Source organism: Meriones unguiculatus (assembly GCF_030254825.1).
Source record: "Meriones unguiculatus strain TT.TT164.6M chromosome Y unlocalized genomic scaffold, Bangor_MerUng_6.1 ChrY_unordered_Scaffold_25, whole genome shotgun sequence".
Classification (NCBI taxonomy): domain Eukaryota; kingdom Metazoa; phylum Chordata; class Mammalia; order Rodentia; family Muridae; genus Meriones; species Meriones unguiculatus.
In genome coordinates this window covers 10,956,685-10,971,713 of record NW_026843710.1, presented here as the reverse complement: position 1 = coordinate 10,971,713, position 15,029 = coordinate 10,956,685, and the positions used below count along the sequence as shown (strand labels likewise).

General features: G+C 36.5%; 1 pseudogene; it reads right to left on the bottom strand.

The window, feature by feature from the left end:
* Window positions 1-8,802: 8,802 nt before the first annotated feature.
* LOC132651812 (U6 spliceosomal RNA) lies at window positions 8,803-8,903 on the bottom strand (annotated as a pseudogene).
* Window positions 8,904-15,029: the final 6,126 nt, after the last annotated feature.

Below are 15,029 nucleotides of genomic sequence, written 5' to 3'. Positions count from 1 at the left end.
ATAGGCATTTGTTTTGTTCTGATGAAAGTGTCCTCTGCTTTACAGAAGCTTTTAAGCTTCATGAGATCCCATTTATTGATTGTTGCTTTTAGAGTCTGTGCTGTTTGGTGTTCTTTTCAGGAAATTGTCTTCTGTGCCAATGAGTTCCAGGCTCTTTACCCACTTTTTCTACTAAATGGTTTAGTGTGCCTGGTTTTATATAGGTCTTTGATCCACTTGGACTTTTTTTTGTGCAGGGTGTGGATCTATTTACATTTTTCTACATGTAGACATCCATTAGACCAGCACTATTTGTTGAAGATGCTATCTTTTTTCCATTGTATGGTTTTGGCATCTTTGTCAAAGATCAGTAACCCAAACTTAAAATCTAAATTATTCCAAATCAATTACTGTCTCTTTAAGAGATACTCTTAAACACTTCCAGGGATAAAAGAAAGGCTATTGTAGACAGATCTGAGTCTTAACATAACAAAATTGGCTGCTGCTACAGACTAACAGGAGGATACACAAGCATGGCTTCCTTATAATGTGGCTGGCTCAGCTCAGGTAAACTCAGCAGCCATGTCTGGAAAGAAAGGAACTCATGGCACACAGACCTCAGGACAGAGCTTAGCCTAAAACTGCATCTAAAATTAAAACAACACAAAACCAAAAATACCGTGGCAGAGGGTCTTTTAATCCACTTTTGCTTTGTTTTGGTTGTCATAGTCATGGATCTGGTTGCAATTTATTTAATGGTGGTGGCTCTTCTGGAAAACTTCTCCAAGAACGTGCAAAACAAAGTGGGGAAAACAACCACGGAATGGTATACTAAGTTACAGACAATAGAAAGGGCACTCTGCCTAATAAAAATTAGATTAATAATGGCTAAAATTGAAGGCTCTCCTGCTGAAAGATAGTTGTCAGTGCTTTCTGGTAAGGATCCACCAATTCACTAAAACATCAACTGAATTCCAAAAAAGAACCAACTTGGCTTAGCTTGTTACAACATAACAACTGACCAAAACTTAAAATTTTCTTGTCTCCCTGCTTAATTTTCATTTAAAGGCTTTGAGTTACTATTGTATTTATTTGAGAAAAAAAATTGAACAAGTTGATGAAGGCACATGCCTTTAATCCCAACAGAAAGTAAAAAGAAACAGGCAGATCTCTGAGACCCTGATTAGCCTAATTTACATAATAAAAGCCAGGATGGCAACTCCTGCTTTTTAGCCACTTGCTGAGATAGTCTAAGATTCAAAATGACAAAAGTTTTCTTAAAGTTATCATGTAAATTTTTTTAAATAATGATAGATGTTATGTCCTTACTGTTTAAAAGATTTAATTTCACATTCATTTTAGATTTATATGAGGAAATATGATGTCACAATGCTCTAAAAAGGCCAGGCAATCTCAGAAGGTGGGATTTCCACAGAAGAACTGGTGCCAAAGGGTATGTTGGTTTAAGAGATATGTTCTATTGGTCAATGTAAGAAAATGAAATTAGGCTGGGAGACAAACATGCAAACTGCACATCTGCCATGTCAAAAAACTTTTAAATGCTGACTATATTGACATGTCACACTGCCCTGGAATCAGTCTTATCCTTTCAACATGAGATATTTTCAATGGGGATAAATATTGGTCATACCTAATGCAAGACAGACACAGGAGGCTTACAGCTGGCAAAGTACACACCAGACTAGTTAAGTACTAAAAACTCAAAAATTATATTTCATATGTTTAAAAGGTAAAACTGCCCATCCCATGTAAAAAAAAGGCACAAGCAAAGGATATCCAAAACAAATGTCAAAACCAACATACAAAATGCTTAACCCTAACCCTAACCCCTAACCCTAACACTAACTATTATGCTGATAACACAATGGTATAATGGCTTAAAATTTCTATTATGACATCACAAAGGAATTTTGACATCAAAAGACAATTAAGTCATCACAATGGAATTTTGACATCACAATGGCATTATACCCTCAAAATGCTATTATGATAGCATTTTAACATCACAATGATAGTATGACTTCACAATGGCATTAGAACATCACAATGCTTTGATGACATCACAAGGCTATTCAAAAAAAATTGTAGTATGACATCACAATAGAACTTTGACATCACAATGGCATTATGACCTAAAAATACTATTATATCACCACAATGCTCAATTCACAAGGATATTATGATATCACAATGACATTAAGATCTAAAAAGGCTATTATGACATCACAATGGTCTGACATATCACTGTTATTATGACATCACACTGCTATTATGATATCACCATGGCATCATGACACCATAATCTATCATGCATCCCAATGCTATTATGACACCACAGTGCTATTATAACATGATTATGGTATGACATCACAAATTTTGACATCACAATGCTATTATGACATCAAAGCGCTATTATGATATTTTAATATGACATAATAATGCTATTATGACATGACAATGCTATTTGAAATCACAAGGTTATGATGACAATACAATTCTATGATGACATTACAATGTCATTAGGATATCAAAATGGCATTATGTTATCAGAATTCATTGTGACATCCATTGATATTATGACAGAACAATGCTATTAAGAAATGATTGTGGTAGGACATCAGAATGAAATTTTTACATCACAATTGTATTACATCATAATCATGTTATGACTTCAAAATGGTATTATAACATCACATGCTATTATGAAATCACAATGGTATTACAACATGATTGTGGCATGACATCACAACGGAATTTTGACATCAAAATTATATTATGACTTCAAAATTGTATGACTTCACAATGATATTCTGACATCACAATGCTATTATGACATTACTGTGGTATGACATTACAATAGAATTTTTACATCACAATATTAAGCCATCACAATGCTATTATGACATCATAATGGTATGATATCACAATGTGATTAACAAATCAGAATGTTGTGATGACACCACAGAGCTATGATGACATCAAAATGCATTTTTAATATCACAATGTCATTATGACATCAAAATTCATCATAACACTCTATTGCTCTTATGACAGCACAATAATATTAAGACATGACTGTGTTATGACATTGTAATTTAATTTTGACATCACAAAGCTATGTAGATATCAAAATGGTATTATGACTTCATAATTGTATTATGACATCACCAGGCTATTAATATAGTTGTATTACATCAAAATTGTGCTATGACATCATAATGGAATTTAGACATCAAATACTATGATAACTTCAAAGCAGTGTGACTTCACAATGCTATGATAACCTCACAATGGTATTACAACATCTCAATGCTCTGATGACATCACAATACGTTTATGCTATCACAATGGCATTTGGACATCAAAATTGATCATGACATCCCAATGCTATTCTGATGTCAAAATGCTATTACAACATGATTGTTTATGACATCACAAAGAAAATTTGACAATCACAATGATATTATGACATCACAAAGTTATTATGATATCACAGCTATTATGAAATAACAATGCTCTAATAACATGGCAATGCTATTATGACACCACGATATTACTGTGATATCAAAATGATATGACATCACAAAGTTATTATGACATCATAATGTTATTATGGCTTCACAATGCTATTATGATATCTCAATACTATTAGGAAAGACTGAGAAATAGAGAGAACAAGACCTACAGAAACAAAGAGATAAAGTGACAGAGACTGAGAAACAGAGACTTCATGGTGTCTGGTCACCCTCATTGGCATATCAACCTCTAAGTACACCTTCCTATATTATCACTCCTAAAGGAATTATATTATCTAACAAGGCCATACCTCCTAACCCTTCCCAGACATTTCTTCACTGGGGACTAAACATGTAAATAGATGAGCTTCAAGGGGACATTGCAATCCAAATAACCAGGAAGTAGAAGAAAATAGAGTGAATGCTAGGCTAAAATAACATAGTTATCCTGATAGTTTGTCATTCAATACAATGTTTAAAGACCCAATTACTTCAAAGTTCCAAAGGACAGGCCTTACAACCTCCTTTGGGGAAAATGTGAGATATTTCCATTACAAATTATTATTCAGCTAAGAATATGATATCTTGGTATTTTTCAGGCAAATGAATAGAATCAAGAAAATCCTTCTGAGTGAAGTTAATAAAATGCAGAAAAAAATATGGTATGTATTCACTTAGGAGGTCTCCTAATAGTAGTCAGATAGAAGGGAGAGGATAACAGCACTTAATAGGGAAGTAGAGAGAGGGCATAGAGCTAGAAGGAGGAGGCTGAGTGGGACTGGCAAGAGAAGAGGGAGGGGGCAACAGAAGGGATACAAACTAAACAAATCATAATAAATAAATACATAAGGAAAACTGCGATCAAGGTGATGAAGTATAAAGTTCTATAGGACAGATAGCTTCTTCTTGGGCATGGTGTCAGGGTGCAGCAAGGATGAACTCAATATTCTTTAAGGGACTTGGCTCTGAGATTCTGATCATGTTCCAATGAGTATATGAACAACTCATACTAGAAGTGTTATATTCGAAAGAAAAAAGAATTTAGCGTGACACATGGGTAAGAATTTGAACCTGGTAGCAATGGGAAAAACAATGTAAAGTATATTACTGTGTAACCTACTTGGACACTGAACTGCCATGGGCTACATCTGTGAAGTGGTTTTAGGTTATCTCCATGTGTGGTACTTGGTTGGAGTATGAGTCTCTGGAAAGACTCCTGTATTCAAATTTTATGGTGCTGTTGCTCTCTTTATGGAATTCCTCTTCTCTCCAGATCTTATTATTTCCCACTATTGCATAAGATTCCATGCCCTCTGCCCAACAGTTGGCCATAAATCTCAGCATCTGCTTTGATAGTCAGCATGGCAGAGCTTTTCAGAGGCCCTCTGTGGCAAGTTCCTAACTTGTTTCCTGATTTCTTCTTCTCCTGATGTCTATCCCCTTTACCTTTCAGGATGGGGATTAAGCATTTTAGTCAAGATCCTCTCTCTTGATTAGTTTTTTTAGATGTACAGATTTTAGTAGGTTTATCCTGTATTATATGTTTATATGAGTGATTATGTACCATGTGTGTCTTTCTGCTACTGGGGGAGCTCACTCAGGATGATACTTTGCAGTTCCCACCATTTACCTTCAAATTTCATGATTTCCTTTTTTTTCATTGCTGAGTAAGAGTCCATTATGTAGATGTTCCACAATTTCTGCATCCATTCTTCAATTGAGGGGCATCTGGGCTGTTTCCAGCTTCTGGCTATTACAAATAAGGCTGCTACAAGCATGGTTGAGCAAAGGTTCTTATTGTGTACTTGAACCTCCTTTGGATATATGCCTAGGAGTGGTATGGCTGGATCTTGAGGAAGCGTTATTCCTACTTGTCTGAGAAAGCACCATATTGATTTCAAGTGTGGTTCTACACCTTTACATTCCCACCAGCAGTAGAGAAGGGTTCCCCTTTCTCCACAACCTCTCCAGCATGTGTTGTCACTTGAGTTTTTGATCTTGGCCATTCTCATGGGTGTAAGATGAACTCTCAGGGTTGTTTTGATTTGCATTTTCCTAATGGCTAATGATATTGAGCATTTCTTTAAGTGTTTCTTTTTCATTCAATATTCCTCTTAAAATTCTCTGTTTAGCTCTGCTTTCCCATTTTTAATTGGATTAGTTGTTATGTTGCATTTAAGTTTTAGTTCTTTATATATACTGGATATTAGCCCTCTCTCAGATAAAGGGATGCTGAAAAGTCTTTCCCAATCTGTAGGTATTCATTTTGTTTTGATGACAGTGTCCTTTCCTTTACAGAAGCTTTTCAGTTTCATGAGGTCCCATTTATTGATATTTGCTCTTAGAGCCTATGCTGTTTTTGTTCTATTCGGGAACTTGTCTTCTGCACCAATGATTTCTAGAGTCTTCACCACTTTTTCTTCTATCTGATTTATTGTGTCTTGTTTTATTTTGAGGTCTTTGATCCACTTGTACTTTAGTTTTTTGCAGGATGATAATTATGGATCTATTTGCATTTTTATACATGTAGGTATCCAGTTAGACCAGCATCATGTGTTGGAGATGCTATCTTTTGTTCCAGTGTATGGTTTTGGCATCTTTGTCAAAGATCAGGCATCCATAGTGTGTGGGTTTATTTCTGGGTCTTCTATTCAGGTCCAGTGATCCTCCATTCTGTTTCTATGCCAGTACCATGCAGGTTTTATTACTGTTATTCTATTATTGTACAGCTTAAGATCAGAGATGGAGATAACTCTAGAAGATCTTTTTATTGCAGAAGATTATTTTAGCAATAGTGTGTTTCTTCTTATTCCATAGGAAGTTAAGAATTTTTCTTTCCAGGTCTGTAGAAGAATTGTGTTGGTAATTTGATAGGAATTGCATTGAATCTGTACATTGCTTTTGGTAAGATGGCCATTTTTACTGTGTTAATCCTGCCAACTCATGAGAATGGAAGACCTTTCCATCTTCTGATATCTTCTTCTAATTCTTTCTTCAGAGATTGGAAATTTTTTTCATACAAGTCTTTGACTTGCTTGGTTAGGTTCACACCAAGGTATTTTGTGTCCTTTGTGGTTATTGTGAAGGGTGTTGTTTCCCTAATTTCTTTCTTGGGCCTTTTGTCCTTTGTATACAGGAAGGCTACTGATTTTTTTTAAATTAATTTTGTATCCAGCCACTTTGCTGAAGGTGTTAATCAGCTGTAGGAGTTCCCTGAGAGAGTTTTTGGGGTCATTCAGGTACACTATCATATCATCTGCAAATAGTGATAATTTGACTTCTTCCTTTCCAATTTGTATCCCCTTGATCTCCTTCAATTGTCTTATTGCTCTAGGTAGGACTTAAAAAACAATGTTGAAAAGATATGGAGAGAGTGGACAGCCTTGCCTTGTCCCTGATTTCAGTGGGAATGATTTAAGTTTCTCTCCATTAAGTTTGATGTTGGCTATAGGCTTGCTATATATTGCCTTTACTATGTTCAGGTATGTGCCTTGTATCCCTGATCTCTCCAATACTTTAAACATGAATGGATGTTGGACTTTGTCAAATGCCTTTTCAGCATCTAAGGAGATGATCATCTGTTTTTTCTCCTTCAGTTTGTTTATGTGGTGGATCACATTGATAGATTCCCATATATTGAACCACCCCTGCATGCCTGGGAGGAAGCCTACTTTTTCAAAGTGGATGGTGTCTTTGATGTGTTCTTGGATTCGGTTTTCAAGTATTTTGTTGAGCATTTTTGCATCGAAGTTCATGAGGGAGATTGGCCTGATATTCTCTTTCTTTGTTGTGTCTTTGTGAGGTATAGGTAGCAAGGTGACTGTGGCTTCATAGAATGATTTTGATCTTTTCATTCCGTTTCTACCTTGTGGAATAGTTTGAAGAGTACAGGTGTTAGCTCTTCTTTGAAGGTCTGGTAGAGTTTGGCCCTGAAACCATCTGACCCTGGGCTTTTTTTGCATGGTAGACTTTTGATGACAGCTTCTATTTCCTTAGGGGATATAGGACTATTTAATTTGTTTACCTAGTCTTGGTTCAGCTTTGGCATGTAGAGTCAAACAAGAAAACTGTCCATTTCATTTAAATTTTCATATTTTTTGGCATATAGACTTTGGAAGTAAGACCTAATTATTGTTTGTATTTCTTCAGTGTCTGTGGTTATGTCCTCCTTTTCATTTCAGATTTCATTGGTTTTGTAAGTTTCTCTCTGCCTTTTAGTTAGTTTGGCTAAGGGTTTGTCTAGCTTGCTGAATTTCTCAAAGAACCAGCTCTTGGTTTCATTGATTCTTTGAATTGTTTTATTTGTTTCTAATTTATTGATTTCATCCCTGAGTTTGATTCTTTCCAACCATCTATTCCTTTTTGGTGTGTCTGCTTCTTTTTTTTCTAAGGCTCTTATGTGAGCCATTATGTTCCTTACATGAGATGTTTCGAATTTCAGTTTCCATGTGTGTGTGGGCCTTTTGCTATTTTTGTCATTGAGTTCCAGTTTGGTTGCTTTTTGTTTTACTGTAGTGAGTTTAATTATATTCTGTGTTTTCCTGAAAGTAGCTAGTTTTCTTGGATTACATTTTTCCTTCTAATGTGTTCTATAATGCTGGATTTACGTCTAGGTATTGTTAATTTTTTTTTGTCATTGAATATCTTGTATTCTCTGTCTATGTTTACTGAGAATTTTTGCTGAGTATAGTAGCCTTGGCTGACATCTGTGTTCTCTTAGGGCTTGCATGATATTCTTCCAGGCCCTTCTGGTCCCTGTTGAGAAGTCAGGTATGATTCTGATGGGTTTGCCATTAGATGTTACTTGGCCTTTTTCCCTTACAGCTTTGAGTATTTTTTCTTTGTTTTGTATACTTACAGTTTTGATTATTATGAGGCAGGAATATTTTCTTTTCAGATATAATTTATTGGGTGTTCTGTAGAACACTTTTATTGTTATTGGCCTCTCCTGTAAGTTGGGGAAATTTTCTTCATTGATGTAGTTGAAAATACTTTCTGGTCCTTGGAGGAGCAAATATTCTTTTTTCCTCTTTCCTATTATTCTTAGATTGTGCTGTTTTATGTTGTCTTGAATTTTTTGGAAGGTCTGTGTCAGGATTTTTTTTTTAATTTAACATTTTCCTTGACAGATACACCGATTTCTTGCATTGTAACTTCCACAACTGAGATTTTTTCTTCCATCTCTTGTAGTGTATTGGTTATGCTTACCTTTGTAGTTCATATTTTGTTCCTTAAGTTCTTTCTCACCACAATTTCTTCTATTTGTGTTTTCTTTAATTTATCCTAAAAAAATGTGGAATGTTTCACAAATTTCCATTTCACCTTGCACAGGGACAAGGTAACCCTGTGTGTATTGTTCCAATTTTAATATATGTGCTGCTAAAGCAATCACCACATATTTCTTTCAAGTAGTCATTAATAAAGTCATGTATCCTTGAGTTGTGAGTTTCACATTATAACAGATTCCATTATTATTTGTTAAATGCACAGATATGTCCTCAGTCAGTGAATTATTTTTGTTGAAAATGCTCCCTGACCAAGGGTAATCTTTGAAAAAAAAAGTGTTTAATTGGGACATTGCTTATGTATTTACAGAGACCATCCATATATCATGTCAGCAAGCAGTCACCTTGTGGTATTCCTTCACCAAAACTGAGATAGTTTCATTCTGTAACACCAGCTACAGGAAGAGAGAGTGAGATTGAAATAGACAGAGATAAAGAGAGCTTGTGAGACAAATTCAGAAATAGAGAGTCTGAGACCAACAGAAACAAACATATAAAGTGATAGAGACCAAAAGAAAGAAACTCCAATCTGTGTGGTCACTTTTATTGATATATCAACCAGGGCAGAGTTTGACTTTGTAAGGCATGGTTTCCTGGAACTCATTATGTAACAGAGTATCCTAGCCGTGAACTAGTGGTTACTCAGCTACCTGTGACCCCATGAGCTCAGGTGGCATCTCTGAACAATAAGTCCTGGCACTAACACTATGTTTAGAGAGTTTGTCTGGAGGACCATAGCAGGAAACACAGCTTCTCTTGTGTCATTGGCAAATAACATAGACCTATTTCTTTGTCATGAAGGCTCAGTTTTAATTGTAAACCCCTGGACCAAAAGGGTTCCCACAGACCACTGTGTAGAACACAGCTGCCAATCTAGCCAGGTGAGCCAAGGCAAATCTGCTCATAGAAGTTGCTAAAATTAGTGTGAAATAGCACCTGCTGTCATATGATATCTTGCCCCTCGGTTCACCATTCACACTCACAGATCTTTTTTGTGATTCAGCCAAACCATCCCAGAAATGGTCTGGTTTCCTTCCCTTTTCACTTCTCTTACATGTACAATAACCCAGGGAACCCTTGATTTTCTAGACCCTACCAGTCTATTACACCCATTAGAATGTGAAGGTACATTTAGTGAGTACAGGATTAACTGCTCAGTTCAAAGTCACAATCTAGGAAATTTCAGATCCAAGACCACAGTAGGAGAGCCTTGTCATTAGGTACATTCCCCTTAATGCCATATCATATTGAAGCTTCTGTACTTAGGAACCTGTCCAACTAAATAAAGTAACATTAAAATTTCATTTCCTACCTGACATTGTCACAGAGTTAAACAGGAGTAAAGGTATGGGATCTGGATAAAGGGATGAGATAAAGGGTAGTTGGGTTTCAAAATAAAAAGTCATATGTACACAGGATCAGAGATACTGGCCACTGAGGAAAGTTTGTTTACTCATCTCCATGGAAAGAAACCTCAAGATTCTCTCAGGCGCTGATTGCCTGAGAGGTAGAATGATGTCATAAAACAGTTTAAAGCCAGAAGAGTTTCTGGAGCCAGTTATTAAAAGGGCCATGTGGACAGTTTCGGGAGCCAGTTATTAAAAGGGCTTTAGAGAAAGGCTGAGCAGCCGTACATGCCTCATTCTGGGCAACTGAAAGAACACCCCCCAGGAATTTCAGTTCCTATTTCCAAGGCTCTTAGTTCAGGAAAAGTGTCACATATATCTTTAAGGGGTCATTAATAAAGTCATGTATCCTTGTCATGTGAGTTTCCCATTTTCAGAGATTCCATTATTATTTTCAAGTGTACAGATGTCTCTTCAGTCAGTGAATTACTTATTGGGAAAATGCTCCCTGCCCAAGGCAACTCTTTGAACAAAAAGCATTTATTTTGGAGCTTGCTTATATTTTTAAAGAGACAATCCAGGATGTCATGTTTGCATGCAGTCATCTTGTTGTAGTCCTTCAGCAAAATGGAAATTATTTCTTATTCAAACAAATGAAGTAATATAGAGAGAAGCAGACTAACAGAGACAGAGAGAGAAAGAGTTAGGGAAAGACATTCAGAAATAGAGAAACTGACACCATCAGAACCAAAGATATAAAGTGAAAGAAACCGAGAGACAGAGACTCCATTTGTCTGGCACTTTCATTGGCATATCAATCTCAAAGCGCACAACCTATAATATAAGTCCAATAGGAATTATATTATCTAACAAGGCCACACCTCCTAACATGTCCCAGACATTTCCTCAATAGGGTCTCTACATTTAAACAGATGAGCTTCACATGGACACTGCAATTCAAATCACCAGCAAGAAGAAGAAATTGGGGGAATTCTAGGCAAAAAGAGCATAGTTATCTTGATAGTTTGTCATTCAATACAATGATTAAAATCCCAGAAAATTCAAAGGAATAAAGAAGAAGACTGACAATATCCTTCAGGGAAAACATGGAACATTTCCCTAACAGAGTATTATTCAGCTTAGAAAATGAGAAGATATATTCAGGCAAATTGATGTAAACAGAAATAAAAAAAAAAGATCATGCTGGGTGAAGTACCTAAAATGCAGAAAGACAAATATTGTATGTATTCTCTTATTAGGAAGTCTCCTAATAAGGGGAGATAAAGTTCCAATAGGCCATGTATTTTGACCAAACCTGTCTTCCACTAGGGTGATTGGGTGTCAGTTAATTGAGTTTGTGCCAAGGCATACTAAAGAAATTTTAAAGAAACCCAGGCTATTGTTATTAAAATATTTTGCTCTCTGCCCTCAACTGATAGATCAGTGCCATTTTCTTGGATCCACAGAGATGCTTCCTTCTGCGTCAAATTGGTTTGCATACAGAGACACACAGTCCAATATTATTATAAAGAGGGAGAAAGACCTTAAATTACCCAGCCCTAAATAGTAGTTCCTTATTAAATTCTCCCTACTCTCAGACCTCTGGGAAGCCTGCAGGAAGATTGTCATAAACAGCGGGAATTGAGGACAGAAGAACAATGCCCTGAGAATCAGGCTCCATAGTAAGATGATGCAGCCAGCCTTGATGACACCTGATAAGCTAGGGTCAGATATAAGGAGGAGGAGGACTTCCACTGGCAGGGAAGTAGAGAAAGGTCATAGGGGTAGAAGAAGGAGGGTGGTGAGAATGTAATGAGAAGTGGGAGGGAACAGCAGAGGGGAAACAAAGTGAAAAAACATAAATACATAAGAAAAACTGTGATCAGGGGATGAAGTATAGAGCTCTTCAAAATGATGGCTTCTTGTGGGAGGTGACAGGGTGTGGCAAGGGTGAACTTATTTTTCTTTAAGGGACTTAGCACTGAGACTCTGATCATGTTCCAATGAGTATATGAACAACATATACTTCTACTGATATATTTTAAAGATAAAATTTTAGTGTGACATATGGGTAGAAATTTGAATCAGGGAGCAGTAGAAAAGAAGTATAATGTATATTACATGAAATCCCCACATAATCAATAAAAATAATATTTTGACAACTTTTCCAATGACATGTAAACTTTTTACATGGAGAAAAAATTGCACTAATGGAGGGCAGAGTTTGACTTTGTAAGGCATGCTTTCCAGGAACTCATTATCTAACAGAGAATCCTAGCATGGACTAGTGGTTACCAACTTCTTCAGACCCCAGAAGCTCCAGTGACACCTCTGATCAAGCAGTCCTGGCACTAACACTACATTTAGGTTTGCTTGAGGACCACAGCAGGAAACACAACTGTTTTAGTGTCCTAGACATATAACACTGACCCATTTCACTGTCCTGAAGGCCCAGTTTTAACACCAGGAACAGAAAGGTTCCTCACTGAAAACTGAGTAGGATATAGCTGTCCTTCCAGCCAGTTCAGCCAAAGCAATGTGCTTAGAGGTTTGGCAACACTAGTGTGGAACAGAACCAGCTATCAAATATTTTATTTCCCCTCATTTCTCCTTTAACACTTACAGATTGTCTGTTTCAGCCAAACCAGTCCCAGGAATTGCCTGGTTTCTAAAAGTGTCTGGTAATTGGAAATCTGTCTCCTGGCCTTGGCAGATGTGAGTCTTATCTAAGTTCCATGTCTCAGCAACTGTCTTTGGTGGTCTCTATATTGTGGGTGTTCTGAGCCTGAGAAGTATATAGCAAGCTCCCTGCAACCTTGGAAACCAATCAGAAAACTTGGTATAACCTTGAGTGAATTCTTGGACACCTTGCTAGTTGGCACAGGTGTGTTGCTATTGTGAACAAAATTTTGCTTGAACCCTTTGCTTTGTAAGTGTTGTCTGGATGTTCAGTAAACTGAGACTTGATCAGGAATCTGTCTTGTTTCTTTGTGTCTCTGTCCCCAATTTCCAGTCCCTCTTTCTGGTGGATGCTGTTCAGGCAGATGCTGTTCGACTAGACTGCAGGATGTGTCATTTGAAGCCTGAAAAAGGGACCTTGAAAATGAGGGGCAGCTTGGGAAGTACTTGTTTTTGAAGCTCCTGATTTCCAAGAAAAAACTGCTTCCTGATGATTGCCCATCACAGGGAAGAAGACAAGCTAGGCAGGCAGGGAAATCATAGGGCAGAGAAATAGCAGGGAGATGTTAATAAGGACTATAAGTCAATGCTATTAAAAGCAAGGAATTGGGAGAAATGTCCTTATGCCCTTTAGTTTGTAAATGAAGTTTGTCCCTGGTTCCCAGTTGAAGATATCATCAATCTGGAAACTTGGATAAAGAAATCTCACAAAGTAAATAATTACGTGTGATAATTAGAGCAGCCAAGCAGGCAGAAAAAAAATGTACTTCCAAAGTTATTTCAAATGATCATTAAAGGAGCTCAAACAGATTTGTGTAATTTGAGAGCAGAAAATAATTTAAAAGCTAAATAGTGAGGATGAAACAAAGTCAGAAGAAGAAAACTGCCAAATCTCTTAATTCAGACTGGCCTCCTGTACCTTCTAACCCCATGGCTTTCCCTGCCACATGTGCAGGAGATGTGTGACCACTGCAGGAGGATATTACTGTTCTCCAAGTGCAAGTCCATGGGAACAAAATCAGTTACTAAGGGAATTATAGAAATTAAAATTACAAAATAATAACAATAACACTAATAAATAATAATAATAAATTTGGATTGTTTGCACTTTATAAATTATAAATTTATAAAATTATAAATTTTAAAGTCTGGTTTTCACTTTTAAAATTATAAATGTGCTTTATGATTTCACTCCTAAAGATGATGCTTTGTTTCATTACAAAATATTACAAAAACAGGTTAAAAAATATATTTAAATGTTTAAAAAGCAGGTACCACTATTGTTTTTTGGCTTTGTCTCTGTTTTTTTTTGTTGTTGTTTGTTTGTTTGTTTTTGTCTGATGGTTTATGTTTTAGTGTCTTGTTTTGTTTTGCTTATGAGGTCTGAGAAACTTGGAGAGTTTCCAATCTGGTCAAGGGAATCTGGAGAATGATTCAATTCCCAGAGAAAAGGCCCATAAGAGGTTTTGTTACTTTTGAGATCAAGAGAGAGGGTCTCTGGGACCCTATTCTGTGTGATAAGAGGGATGCTGGAGCAAAACCTTCTATAATATAATTTCAATAGGAATTATATTATCTACAAAGGCTATAACACCTATCTCTTCCCAGACATTTCTTTCCTGAGGACTCAACATATAAATAGAGGAGTTTCAAGGGGACATTGAAATTCAAATCATCAGGAACTGGAAGAAGATGGAGGGACTTCCATGTTAAAAGAACATAGTTATCTTGATAGTTTGTCATTCAATACAATGACTGAAGTCCCAGCAACTTCCAAGGACTAAAGAACACAACAAACAATCTCCTTTGAGGAAAATGTGTAATATTTCCATAATGGAGTACTTTTCTGCTAACAATAATGACATTATGATATTTTCAGACAAATAAATGGAACCAGGAAAAATCACCCTGGGTGAAATAAGTGAAATGCAGAAAGAGAAATATGCTATGTATTCACTTATTAGGAGGTCTCATAATTGTGGGGGAAAAATTAGACAATCTAACTGTGACCAAACCAGTCTTCCACTAGGCGGATTGGGTGACAGTTTATTGGGTTGTTGGGCCAGGGCATCCTACAGAAATTGTCAAGCAACCGGGCTGTTGTTATTAAAATATGTTGCTCTCTGCCCTCACCTGTTAGATCAGTGGCATGTCCTTATATCCACAGAGGTCCTTCCTTCTGCATCAAATGGGATTGCATACAG